Raw genomic sequence first — 12,394 nt, 5'->3', positions numbered from 1 at the left:
TGTTGTTTTAATTTGTTTGTTTTTTGGCTCAGCATGATTCAAAGTTATCTATTCAAATGACAACAGTTGCAACAAATTTCAGAATTTAAATGAACTTTTCCACCACTGTTCTACTTGTCTGGTCGCGGGCCCCAGCACTGAGTGGTACCTTGCAAGCCTCTAATGGTCAGCAGTGCAATTCGTTGAAACAAATTGGAGACTTTCTAAATGTGCAATCTCACTGCTGCTTTATTAGCCTGATTGGGATTGGGATTGATATTAGCCCAGTTCTCATTGGTTTCATTGAAGGAGATGATGGCTTCTTTCTCTCAGGTTTCCTAACAGCCATAAAGGGACTCGGGGTGGGGACTAATGGCCTTGTCACTGCAGCACTGAGTATAGTTGAGAAAAATTGGTCATTTGTCTTGTAGCATACTCATCAGTCCATGCCTATATCCCTGGACTGGGGATATAGTACTGATTTTTATTTCAGTACTGATTTTTATATATACCCCAATCTGCGTAAATAGAAATGAAAATACAATCTGTTGGCTGAACAATTACACTTAATGAGATTTTATACCACCATTATCATTTTTTAAAAATGTCCTGCCGCTTGTGATTAAATGGACAAGTAATGAAAACTATAAAGCTAATTCTCAGCAGAAAGGGAAATCTACTATGAGGACACAATATTCTTTTCCAACTCTCTTGAAGAAAACTAGCTTGAGGAATAAGCTTATTTTTCTTAAAGAGATTTTCCCACTTCTTTGTGTCGTGCTTTAGGTTGTGTTACGTCTTAGGGTGAATTCTCTCAGTTGTCAAGGTTGAGACCTTTCTTTGTCAAGTCATAAAATGATATGTACTTGGGGAATGTAAAATTAAGAAACTGAGGACTGACGGGGAATGGCCCTTCTAAAAGAGTGATCTGGAGAGCCCTTGTCTTCCCTCTCCATGTCCACAAATTTAGTTCCTGTATTCTTCTTCTCTTAGTAAAATGCTATGGTTTTATCTCCTTCTTTGTACTTTCTGGTCCAAGGAACACTTTCAATTTTCTCTCATATTCTGCTTAATTTCATCTCTGTCCTTTTTACCAACCAAAACTTTCTCACAATTAAGTTTTCTCTTGCCACATACAGATTCTTTAGAAATTGCCACAACCTGATAACCAGGAAAAAAAATAAGATTAAGTCTACACAGTTCTTTATAAATCATGTTATGCCATGCGGCATCTGAATGACTGACAGAAGTTTTGGATTTGGGTCATGATGTTTTTTCAACATGGAAATCTAGTCAACCATATGTTCCAGAGCCTTCACCGCCCAGTGGGTTCACTTTCAGGATGACACAATTTAGAGAAGCAGCATGTCCCAGAAATTCTACACACTTATGTTTTCCCTTGTGACAGTCTCCGTTTTTGACTTTTTATACAGCTGTTACTTGAGGTTTGTTTTTTTTTTTAACCTTCATTTCCTCTCATGTTATAATTTTGTATTTAGATGTATTTAAATGACATGTCATTTCTGAACAATTCTCAGAAGGATTTGGTCTTGGATTTATTTCCTTCTCTCCCCTCTTCCTTCTCCCCCCCGCCCCATCTTTCCTTATTTTTTCAATCCTTTGTGAAAGATCCATTAATTGTCTACTATGGGCACGGGGTTCAAAAGAAAAAGAAAAAGAAAAAAAGAAATCTCAGCCCTGGTCTGAAAGGCACAGAGTCTATCTGCTTTCTTCAACCAGTTTCTTAGGCTTATATAATAAAAGCCTTAAGAAATCAACCTTTAATTGTTTAGCAAATCCTTTACATTGGTGAGATTTTGAGAATTTAAAGAGGACCATATTCTAGTGTTTCAATGCTTTCCAAAGCATTTTTGGCAGGAAGCAATTAGATGTAATTGGTATGCTTATTATAAATAACTGCTATCTGAAGACCAGCTATGTAGCAGAATGAGTAAACTTTACTAGCTTGGTTTGATTTCCTTCATTATATTGATTTTTAAATGAGCCAAGTCTTAAAAACTTACCTCAATTCAGATTTTCACAGCCAGAATTGTCTTTGCTCTAGTGCTAATTAGTAGGACTAATTTTCTGAAATTTTGTCTCACATTACAAATGTTACACTGTGGCTCTTTTTTACTGTGTGCCTTGGCAAGGGAAAAGTGGGAACTGTAAAGATTAAACATTTTTCTAAAAGAGTTATTTTTTTACTCATAGTCTAAGATCTTTTTCTATTAATGATTTCTAAGTACATGAAGAGATTTGGTGGTGTCAATTCTGTGCTTATATTAAGATCTTCTAAATTGTCAAAATAAATTTCTGTCACTCCAGCTCTGCATTAATGAGATAGGGTTTAGTGATACCAAAGAGCTGATTGGTTCAGTTTGTGAAGTCCATCGGTTTTTGTCTTTGCAGAATTTAGGTTTGCTACCTACCAGTTGTGCTTATTTTTCCTTCAGAATTTTGAAATGGCAACTAAATGCTTTACTGGGTTTCTCAAGAGCGTTTTATTTCCAGAATGACTGGTGGGCTGTCAAACTGGACAAAGAACTACCGTTTGGTAAGATGGTCTCTGCACAAAGTTAGGGCATTTAAAAGTTCCATTCTCACTTTGCTGTAGGCAATACCACAAACATAAAAGATTTTCACCGTTTTAAGATGTTGCTCTTCTTAAAAAACGAAACAAAACAATATACTGCTAATGTCTTAATAGCTTCATTTTGACCCTGGAAGGGCTGTCTTGTTGTCAGAGAATACAGTCCCAGGACGGGTGGTCTTTGCTGGACCACAGGAGAGAACCAGCCTTACTCTCAGCCTTTCTCTTTCTCTCAGCCTTACTGCCAGATTGCTGTTTGGAAATCAAAATTCTTGCCTGCTATGGTCAGTTTAGATTCTTCCCTGTACAGTCATTAGACAGAAGCACACAGAATTACTCACAACTCAGTAAAGCTGGAATTTCCTTCTTCTTCTTTGTTTGTTTGTTTTTAATCTGCAAACTCGCTGGATTTTCTCCTATACAAGTAAGAATGACAGTGAAAGGAAAACATATGTTACTTCATTTCTCTCACATTGATAAGAATGATGTCAAAATCTGAAGATTCCAAACTTGTTTCATCTCGCCTTAACTTCAGGATTTTCAATTTCCTTTTTCTTTTCTTTAATTTTATTGTTGATGCTTTAATGATGAACCTGTATCCTTTCAGTGTTCTAGGTGATGTTAAGATCTTTCCTTCACAAGCCACAAGTATCTCAATAAAATGTTTTAGGTTGTAGTAACCAATAATCTAGGTGATTATTGCAGACAGATTATTAGATGTTAGAAAATTATAATGTTTCATGATTAAATGGAGGTTATATTTAGAAATGATTTCTGGGTGCCATTACTATCCTCATCAATTTCAAGCATGAAAATGCTTTTTGAACTATAAATAATATTTTATATCTCCCCTGTAAATAATAGTGGCTTTATTTTAAAATTAATGCTATATAACAAAAATTAAATGTATAAGACACTAACAACACAAATAAAATACTTAAAACATATGGAAAAGCAAAATGAAGAAATTGAAACTTTGCTCAAATTAATTTTCAAGCATACAAATAATTGTTTAAAATAAAATGTTGACTGTTCCTTTTTATATTGATAGCTTTAAGTTTAAGTAAGTGCTATATGCTCAAAATTAAATATAAAAGTACCAAAAAGAAATTAAAGCTCACCCAAAATTCAAAGAAGACATAAAACTCGACTTACTGAACAGAATAAAATTATAATTAACTTTTTTCATGCCACATGTATCTTTATTAATAGATAGAGAGAAAAGAAGGCCCAGAAGGAGAGAAACAAATTGCTTTCAAAAATAAGATGGTGCTATATGTGCTGACTTCAAATAAAATTATTAAATTAAGTTGTATTTAAATTCAACAGGAGGAAAAAGAATTAAAGGAAAAGCAATCACTAAACTTCACTCCTTACAGGTAATGGCTTTTGACTCTTTCTGGTTTTAGTACCTTAGGAGAGGTTCATTACTAACTCTGAAGCATCTGCTTGCTTATCTCTCTGTTTTGTAATTTACTGCCTTTAAGCAATATGCATTGACTCCTGGATTATGAAAGAGGAGAGTTAGTTTCCTGATATTATGTATTCCTGTCCTCTGTCCCTTCCTAGTCTGCATTTGGGTTAGTTTTCTAAATTATTTTTGATTACTCATAGTTGCTTTTAACAATTTACACAAGCACACATTTCTTTCTCTGTCGGCTTTTGAAAGTATCTCCTGATTCCCCACCATGTAAGATGCAGACCTTAGTCCCCTCCACTTCCCTCCAACTCTACCTCCCTTCCGTACTTCTCAGTTTCTATCAGTTATCACCTCATTTTTTCATTAGCAAGGTATATAATGTACATCTTGATTAAGTGTTTCATGCTCTGGGTTGATAATTAAAAGAAACATCAAAATTCTTAAAGGACATTTGCAGAGCCAGGGAGCGTGTCTTCCAAGGTCACTCTGGTTACAGTCATTCCAGCCAGTGGGGTGGCGGAAAGGACAGAAGGCACTGGTAGGTTCTTTGGTCCAGGCACCCATCATTTCTGCCCCCTCTTCACCGGGAAGAACTTGGTGGTATGGTCATACCCAACTGCAAAAGGGACTTGCAGGGAGGAGTGAACATCGGAAAGACCTGGTTTGCGACTCATTTTGTACGTGTGCACGCATATGTGTAGGAATATTTCCTAGAGGTGGGGTTGTGGGGTAAAGGGGTATGTGACACAGGTATTGCCAGATTGCCCTCCACGAGGGTTGTGCCAATTGACATCCCCACTCACACTTTATACGGTACACAGTGTATGAGAACGCCTGTTTCACCATACCTTTGAAATACAGAGTGTTACCAATATTTTTTTGCAAATTTGAAAGAGAAAAAAAGGGTATCAGTGTAGATTTAATTTGTATTTTCTTTTTGAGTGAGGTGGAGCATTTTTTAATGTTTTTCATTGTCATCTGAATTTAGTTTTTGTGAAGTGCTGGTTCATGCTTTCCGCCTATTTTTCTATTAAGCTGTCGATCTTTTTGCTCTTTATGAATGGGAAAGATCGAAGTCAGTGAATATTTTAGTACATTTGCCAGCAGTGAACTATAAAGTAGCATGTTTTTGCTTTAAATGAAGGTAAGCCTGTTTCAAGGCCACAGTTATCTTTTACTGAAGATGTAATTTTTCTGTTGTGTTTGTTGTATATTAAATTTTGTATTGGATGAGGTACATATGAAGGAGGTAGAAGGTCCTTATTTATACACAGAACTTGCACAAGGTAGGAAGAACTAACTTCAGCTAGTTAATTCTGTTTCACCTTTGATTGTCCTTCACAAAAGGAACTCTTTTCTGTTTCAAACAAAGACAAAGCAAACTGAAATTAAAAAATGCTTCCCACTTTCTGTTAAGGAGAATATAAAGCTCAAGTGGGAACAAAGAGTATCTGAGATAGTTTCAAACGTTGACAAAACTGACCCTTTAACAACATTTAGAAACATGATATCCACTGGAGTCCGACAGGAGGGAGAGCTGTCGCACAGTCACTAGGAGACCTGAATTGGTAAATTACAGGGTGTGAGTGCTCCATGATAGGCAGGCTATTTTTCAATTCATTTATTGTACACTTATAAATGGATGTTATTTGAAAAATGCCCCTAAGCTTCTAAAGATTTAAAAATGATAAAAAAATAAATTGAGAAGGGGAAATGTTATTAAAGAATAGTTATTTAAAAATGGACGTGTCTACACAAGTAATTCCAGTATCTTCAATTTAGTTCATTATTGTCTTAACTCAATGCAGCACAACATGCAGTTTTATTATATAAAGCATTCTTTATGCTGTATATTTTACAAATAAATAGGCAGGATGATTTTATTTGAAACTATTATAGCCTTCATCAGTAATGTAGAACTTTTGTGGACTATATGCATTAATAAAAATGTGAGAAATGGAAAAAAACCTAAGTAAAAGGCTAAAGACAATGCATTACTGCTATTGATTGACAGAATGGAGACTCTGACACCAGTAAGTGCTTCCAGTTAATATAAAATAGTAATGAAATCATACACACAAGGGAATATTATTGACATAAGTGATCATTATACTTAGTATTATAGGAATAAAATATTATCTATTTCATGATCAAATGACTGCATTAAGTGGTTAAGTCAGAATTCACAGCTGTGAAAGAATGCAGATATTGAACTTAATCGAAAGGTAATGGTTGTGGAAGTTATAAGCATTATTGTATATTTTGGCCTGCAAACAGCTAGGTTATAGGAAGCAGGAAGATTTAAAAAGTTTATTGTAAAATTTTTTCTTAGGTTTTAAAAAAAATCTGGATGCCCTGAAATTCATCATGAAGGAAAGTTCTTGAGGGAGAGATTTCACAATTACATTGTGAAATTAGTCATAAAGAAATCAATATAATTGAAAGCATATTTAATGTATCATCACTCAATGTCTTCATATCCTATTTACTTTGACTAAACTTCTCTTTCCCATCACTTCAGAACCAGGTCAATTGAAGTGGATTTTATTTGTCCTTATATCATTAAGGGAAATGAATTGGCTATTGATTTCTGTTTCTAATTCCTTTCGTGAAAAGGTAAGCAGTAAAAAGATTGTGGCTATAAAAATTTCAAATGAAGTTACACAGACTACGGATGTTATGGATCTTTTTTTTTTTTTTTTTTTGTATTTGAAAGCCAAAACTGACATGGAGGAAGAACAACTAGACAATAGCATCACCTAGGTAGATTTAATTAATTTAAAATATGTTCTTAAGTCACTTTTTTATCAAACCCACTTACATAAAGTTGCTCAAGAAAACTCACAAACATTTTACAAGGAAGATTCAAACTACTAGACTTTTTAAGATCAGTTCCAAGCATGCAGTAAAGACCATGAACTTATTTTGGGGTTTTTCATCCTGTGACCACATTCCACTCTGTAATGTGCATTTCCAAGGACAGAGTCAGATTCCCAAGATCTGAATTAGTTCCATACTCTTTGGTTTGGTACCTTGTCTACACTTGAATTTGAAATAATGCTAGCACATGTTTAAGAAAGCACATTGCTGACTTCGGAAAGAACTTTTGTAGTTTCTGATGGTGCTGTTTGAACATCCCTCATAGGTTGTCTCACCATCTGGCATATGGTTTAGCTATTTTCAATTTTCTCATCCCCATTACTGAATTGTAAATTCATTTATGGAAGGTACTGTGTTTTAAATCATCTTTTATCACCTGCCAAGAATTGCACAATGGTTTTCCTATAATAGATGCTCAAGTAGGATTCTCTTGGGTTGTACTGCCCTAGACATATTAAGCTGACTGATTATATTGTGAGACAATTTCCTTGTCGGCTGATGATCTTTGTTAGAGTTCTAATTGCCAACACATTTGCCATGATGTACACAAACCTCAGGCATTCATTATTTGTGAAAGAGATATTTTCACAATTTTATTTGTGTTTTATGAACTTTCTCTTCCTGCCCTGCCTTATTCTGAGATATAAAGGAGTGAAACATACAAAAGCTCAAAAATAACGTGGGTTTTTCATATAGTTGTAATATGGGTAGATTAAGGACTTTTTATATCCACAAATTGGATAATTAATTTCAGTGCAAATCAGAGTCCAATGATTTCATTTATGTACCCATCATTCATTCATTCAATATAAACTTCAGATTAGAATCTAATGGGAAATTCAGATAAACTAATAAGCAAGTGAACTAATGTGAATTACTTATTTGAAAAATTGCAAAATTTTCTATGAAGGTTATGAAAAGGATGATTGTGATAATATTAACTTGGGTGGGGACTGTTACTTAGAATGGCCAGAGAAAGACTGAGAAGATGGAAGGATGAAAGGAGGCAGCCATGTGAAGAACTTGGCAGGCCTGATCATCTAGGGAAAGAGAAGAACACATTGAAAATCTCTAAGTCAAGAAAGAATTGGTTATTAAGCTAAAAGAAGAAAAATTATTTTCCTTCAAGTTATATTTACGTATATTAAATAGCTGAATAACAATTCTTCTTGGTGCAAACAGGAAGGTGCATCATAGTTTATTGACCATCTAATATGTGCCAAGTTCATTTCCAGATGAATGTCCCATGGACCCCTCCTATACTGGAAGCTTATCATCAATCTTCTTCCCATTTCAACCTGATTCTTTTGAAACTTATCTTGGCAAGGAATACTTACTGTCCATTCAATTGTACAAATCCCAAACCTAAAACTCACTCTAGATCTCCCATTTCCCTCACCCAGTAGTGTGTCTGCGTATTTATTGACTCTACTCCACAACTAAATTCTTGATCTATTAACTTTGACTCTCTCTCACTAGATCTTACCCATACAATTGAATATTACAGTTCTCTCTTCCTTAAGTATTATCCTTCTCTGATCCATCCTCCAAAATCTCTCCAAAATGACCTATCTAGAACTCAAACATGAATTAGCAACTTGATCAATATATTCCACTGGGAGTAATGCCAACCCAGATAGCAGAGGAATCCCCTGCACCACTGCAGCGCAAGTGCTCTGTGACATCAAGTCTCACTTGCCCATGAAACTCCTACACAAGAAGATTGAGAAGGGGCGCCTGAAATTGTGTCAGCAAAGCCTAAAGCTATAGGAAGCCTCAAATGTGAGCCTACCAGAAACCCCAGATGGAAATGCGTCTTGAGAAACTGTGGAAGCTGAAAAAGTTAAAAAGTTTTTAAAACAGTCTGAATATGGGCTTGTCAGAAGCCCCAAATGTTTAAAGAAACAGTAAAATATGTAAAAGTTTAAAACCCCCAAAGAAATCTACCACATTAACCAGTAGGGAAAGAGCAACACAGTCACCCAATTCAGAATCAATAAAGAAAAAGAAAGAGAAAACCAGTGGATAATATTGGGCCTGATTTAAAAAAGAAGAACGAGAACAAAGAGGAGTCTGAAGATAAAGGAGTCGAAGCTCCTGAAAAAAACTGAAAATAGTGTAGAGGAGCCAGCTGACAAAGATGACAATGAAGTGTCCAGCTTGCGCCTGGGTATGACAGGAGCTTATGAGGATACTCCATTTCCATCTCTAACTAATCTTGTCAATTAAAACACTCTAAAGACAGTATAAGGGATGGGCTTAACAACCATGACTGAAATTCAACAGAAAAATATCAGACCACTTCTAGAAGGCAGGGATCTTCTAGTGGTTGTAAAAACAGGCAGTGGTAAACCCTGGGGTCTCTCATCCTCACTGGTGAACTCATTGTTAAGTTAAAATTCATGCCCAAGAATGGCACAGGAGTCCCTATTAGGGAACTGGTCATGCGGGCTTTTGGTGTGTTTAAGGAGCTGATGAGACTCGCCACGCCACACATATTGGTTTGATAATAGTGGCAGTAACAGATGTGCTGAAGCACAGAAACTTGTTAATGGGATCACCATCACTGTGGCCACACAAGGTCGACTCCTGGACCAAGTGTAGAATACCCCAAGATTTATGTTTAAAAAACCTGCAGTGTCTGGCTGCTGCTGAGGCTGACTTTGGGCCTGAAGAGGAATTAAAGCAGATTATTAAACTTCTGCTAACATGTAGGCAGATCATCCTCTTTTATGCCACACAAACTTAAAAAGCTGAAGACTTGGTAAGAATTTCTCTGAAAAAGGAGCCATTGTATGTCAGCGTTGATAATGATAAAACTAATGTGACAGTGGATTGTCTTAAGAAGGGATACGTTGTTTGTCTTTCTGAAAAGAGATTCCTTCTGCTCTTTACATCCCTTAAGAAGAACAAAAAGAAGAAAATGATGGTGCTCTTTTCATCCTGTAAGTCTGTGAAATACCACCATGAGTTGCTGAACTTACATTAATTTGCCTGTCTTGGACATTCGTGGAAAGCAGAAGCAAAATAAGTGAACAACCACCTTCTTCTAGTTCTGATACTGATCAAAAATCTTTGTGTGTGCGCGTGTGTGTGTATGTACACGTGTGCATGTATGTGCATGTGTTGAGGAGGGGTGGGGGGCAGAGGTTCTCTGCCTGATGTGCTCAAATGAGCACTTCCTGAGACACGAGAGTTTCAAAGATATAAAGAGTGTATTGCTAACTGTGAAGCAGGAAACTGGTTGGCCTATCAGCCTAAAAATCAGTCTCTTCAAACTCAGATAGTTTTATAGTATCAAAAGATGGGCATAGGGTGCATGGGTGGTTCAGTGATAGAATGCTTGCCTTCCATGCGGAAGACCCAGGTTCAATTTGAAGACCATGCACCTAAAAAATAAAAATAAAAATAAAAAAGGGCAGCTCAGTCTTGAGACTTGCCCTTATGAAACTTACTCCTGCAAAGGAGAAGCTAAGCCTACTCATGATTATGCCTAAGAGTCAGCCCCAGAGACCCTCTTTTGTTGCTTAGATGTGGCCTCTCTAAGCCAACTCTGCAGATAAACTCATTACTCTCCCCTCTACGTGCAACATGACTCCCGGTGGTGTAAATCTCCCTGGCAATGTGGGACATGCCTCCCTAGGATGAGCCGGGATCTGGCTCTTGGGATTGAGAAAGGCTTCTTGACCAACAGGGGAAAGAGAAATGAAATAAAGTTTCAGTGGCTGCGAGATTGCAAATAGAGTCAAGTGGTCATTCGGGAGGTTATTTTTAGGCATTATATAGGTATCCCTTTTTAGTTTTTAGTGTGTTAGAATAGCTAGAAGGAAATACATGAAACAGGTGAACTGTAATCCAGTAGCCTTGATTCTGGAAGACACAGCTTTTACAGTATGACTGTGTGACTCTGAAAACCTTGTGACTGGCACTCCCTTTAACCAGTGTGTGGACAGATGAGTAAAAAAATAAAGACAAAAACAAAAACATAATACGGGGTATAAGGGGTATGAGATGTTCTGGGTGTTCTTTTTCATTTTTGTTTTTATATTTTTTGGAGTAATAAAAATGTTCAAAAATGGCTTGTGGTGATGAATGCACAACTATATGGTGATACTGGTTGTACACTTCAGATGATTATATGGTATATGAATATAGCTCAGTAAAATTGCATTAAAAAGATGTCAGACTTTAGGATAATGAGTGTAATGGCTTGAGATGGCAAAGTTAGAAATGACCTCAATATTGAGCATGCGCAAACTGATTACATACATGCTAGCTTTGTCTGGTAAAATAGTTTAGGATTTGGGGAGGGTTAGTACTAGCTGACTGAGGTTCCTTAATAAATAAACATTAGGGGAAATCTTTGTGGTCATAAGACGCTAAAGTTGTAAAACAAGATAAGGGGGTATAAGTGGGGCCAGTCACGAGGTTTTTACAATCACAGGATAAAGGCTGTATAGTAATAGAGTCATCAAAGATCAAGGCAGCTGGGCCACAGTTCAGCAATCTCAGGCATTCCTCTTTGGCCATTTGACAATATATAAGAAAGCAAGAAGAACATCAATATAATGATCCAGTAATCATAATTATTTGTTACTTTTTTTGTGGGGGGGATGCATGGTCTGGGAATCAAACCCGGGTCTCCCACATGCAAGGCGATATTTGTTAATTCTTAACTCTCAGTTATGATTCTGCAATGCAGATTCGGGGATACTGTTGTATATAGATTTGGCATCTTGAGGACTGGATATTCCTGAAGTGGACTGGGTTGTTTAGAATGAACTTCCAGATGATCCTAAGGAATCTATTCATCATGTGGGTAAAACAGCCAGAGGCCTAAATGGGAGAGACATGCCTTGCTCATTTTATGCCCAGAAGAATTGGGTTTCCTTCATTACTTGAAGCGATCCAAGGTTCCATTAAGTGAATTTCAGTTTTCCTGGTCCAAGATTTCTGACATTCAGTCTCAGCTTGAGAAATTGATTGAAAAGAACTACTTCCTTCATAAGTCTGCCCAGGAAGCATATAAGTCATATATTTGAGCATATGATTCCCATTCTCAGAAACAAATCTATAACGTTAATAACTTAAATTTGCCTCAGGTTGCTCTATCATTCAGATTCAAGGTGCCTCCTTTTGTAGATTGAATAGCATCGATGGCAAACATAAAAAGAGAGGAAGAAATTTTCCTGGCTGCTAGAAAGCCAGGAAAATTAAGAAGTCTAAAATCTTCAAAACCATGAGCAAGAAATCATCTGGCAGCAGGTACTTTTCTCACTGAAAGACACATCTTCCTTTCATTCTGAATAACTTTCCTGATATGGAATTTTTTCCTCATTCTAACAAAGGAATTTATTTCTAGGATTTGGATAGACCTAGTAACAGTATTAATTAACTTGGGTTGTAGCACTGAGCATTCTTTATTTCTAGCAACGCTCTTTTTACATTTTTGGGTAAAAAAAAACAGTTCATTTTTTCTTGGTTGTCCAAGGGCAAAACAAGAGATATTTTGGTCTTTGTTG

General features: G+C 36.3%; 1 pseudogene; it reads left to right on the top strand.

Annotated features, from left to right (window-relative positions):
* Positions 1-5,232: 5,232 nt before the first annotated feature.
* LOC143672118 (ATP-dependent RNA helicase DDX18 pseudogene) lies at positions 5,233-11,914 on the top strand (annotated as a pseudogene).
* Positions 11,915-12,394: the final 480 nt, after the last annotated feature.

The sequence above is a fragment of the Tamandua tetradactyla genome, chromosome X, assembly GCF_023851605.1.
Source record: "Tamandua tetradactyla isolate mTamTet1 chromosome X, mTamTet1.pri, whole genome shotgun sequence".
Classification (NCBI taxonomy): domain Eukaryota; kingdom Metazoa; phylum Chordata; class Mammalia; order Pilosa; family Myrmecophagidae; genus Tamandua; species Tamandua tetradactyla.
This window is presented reverse-complemented; position numbering and strand designations above follow the sequence as displayed.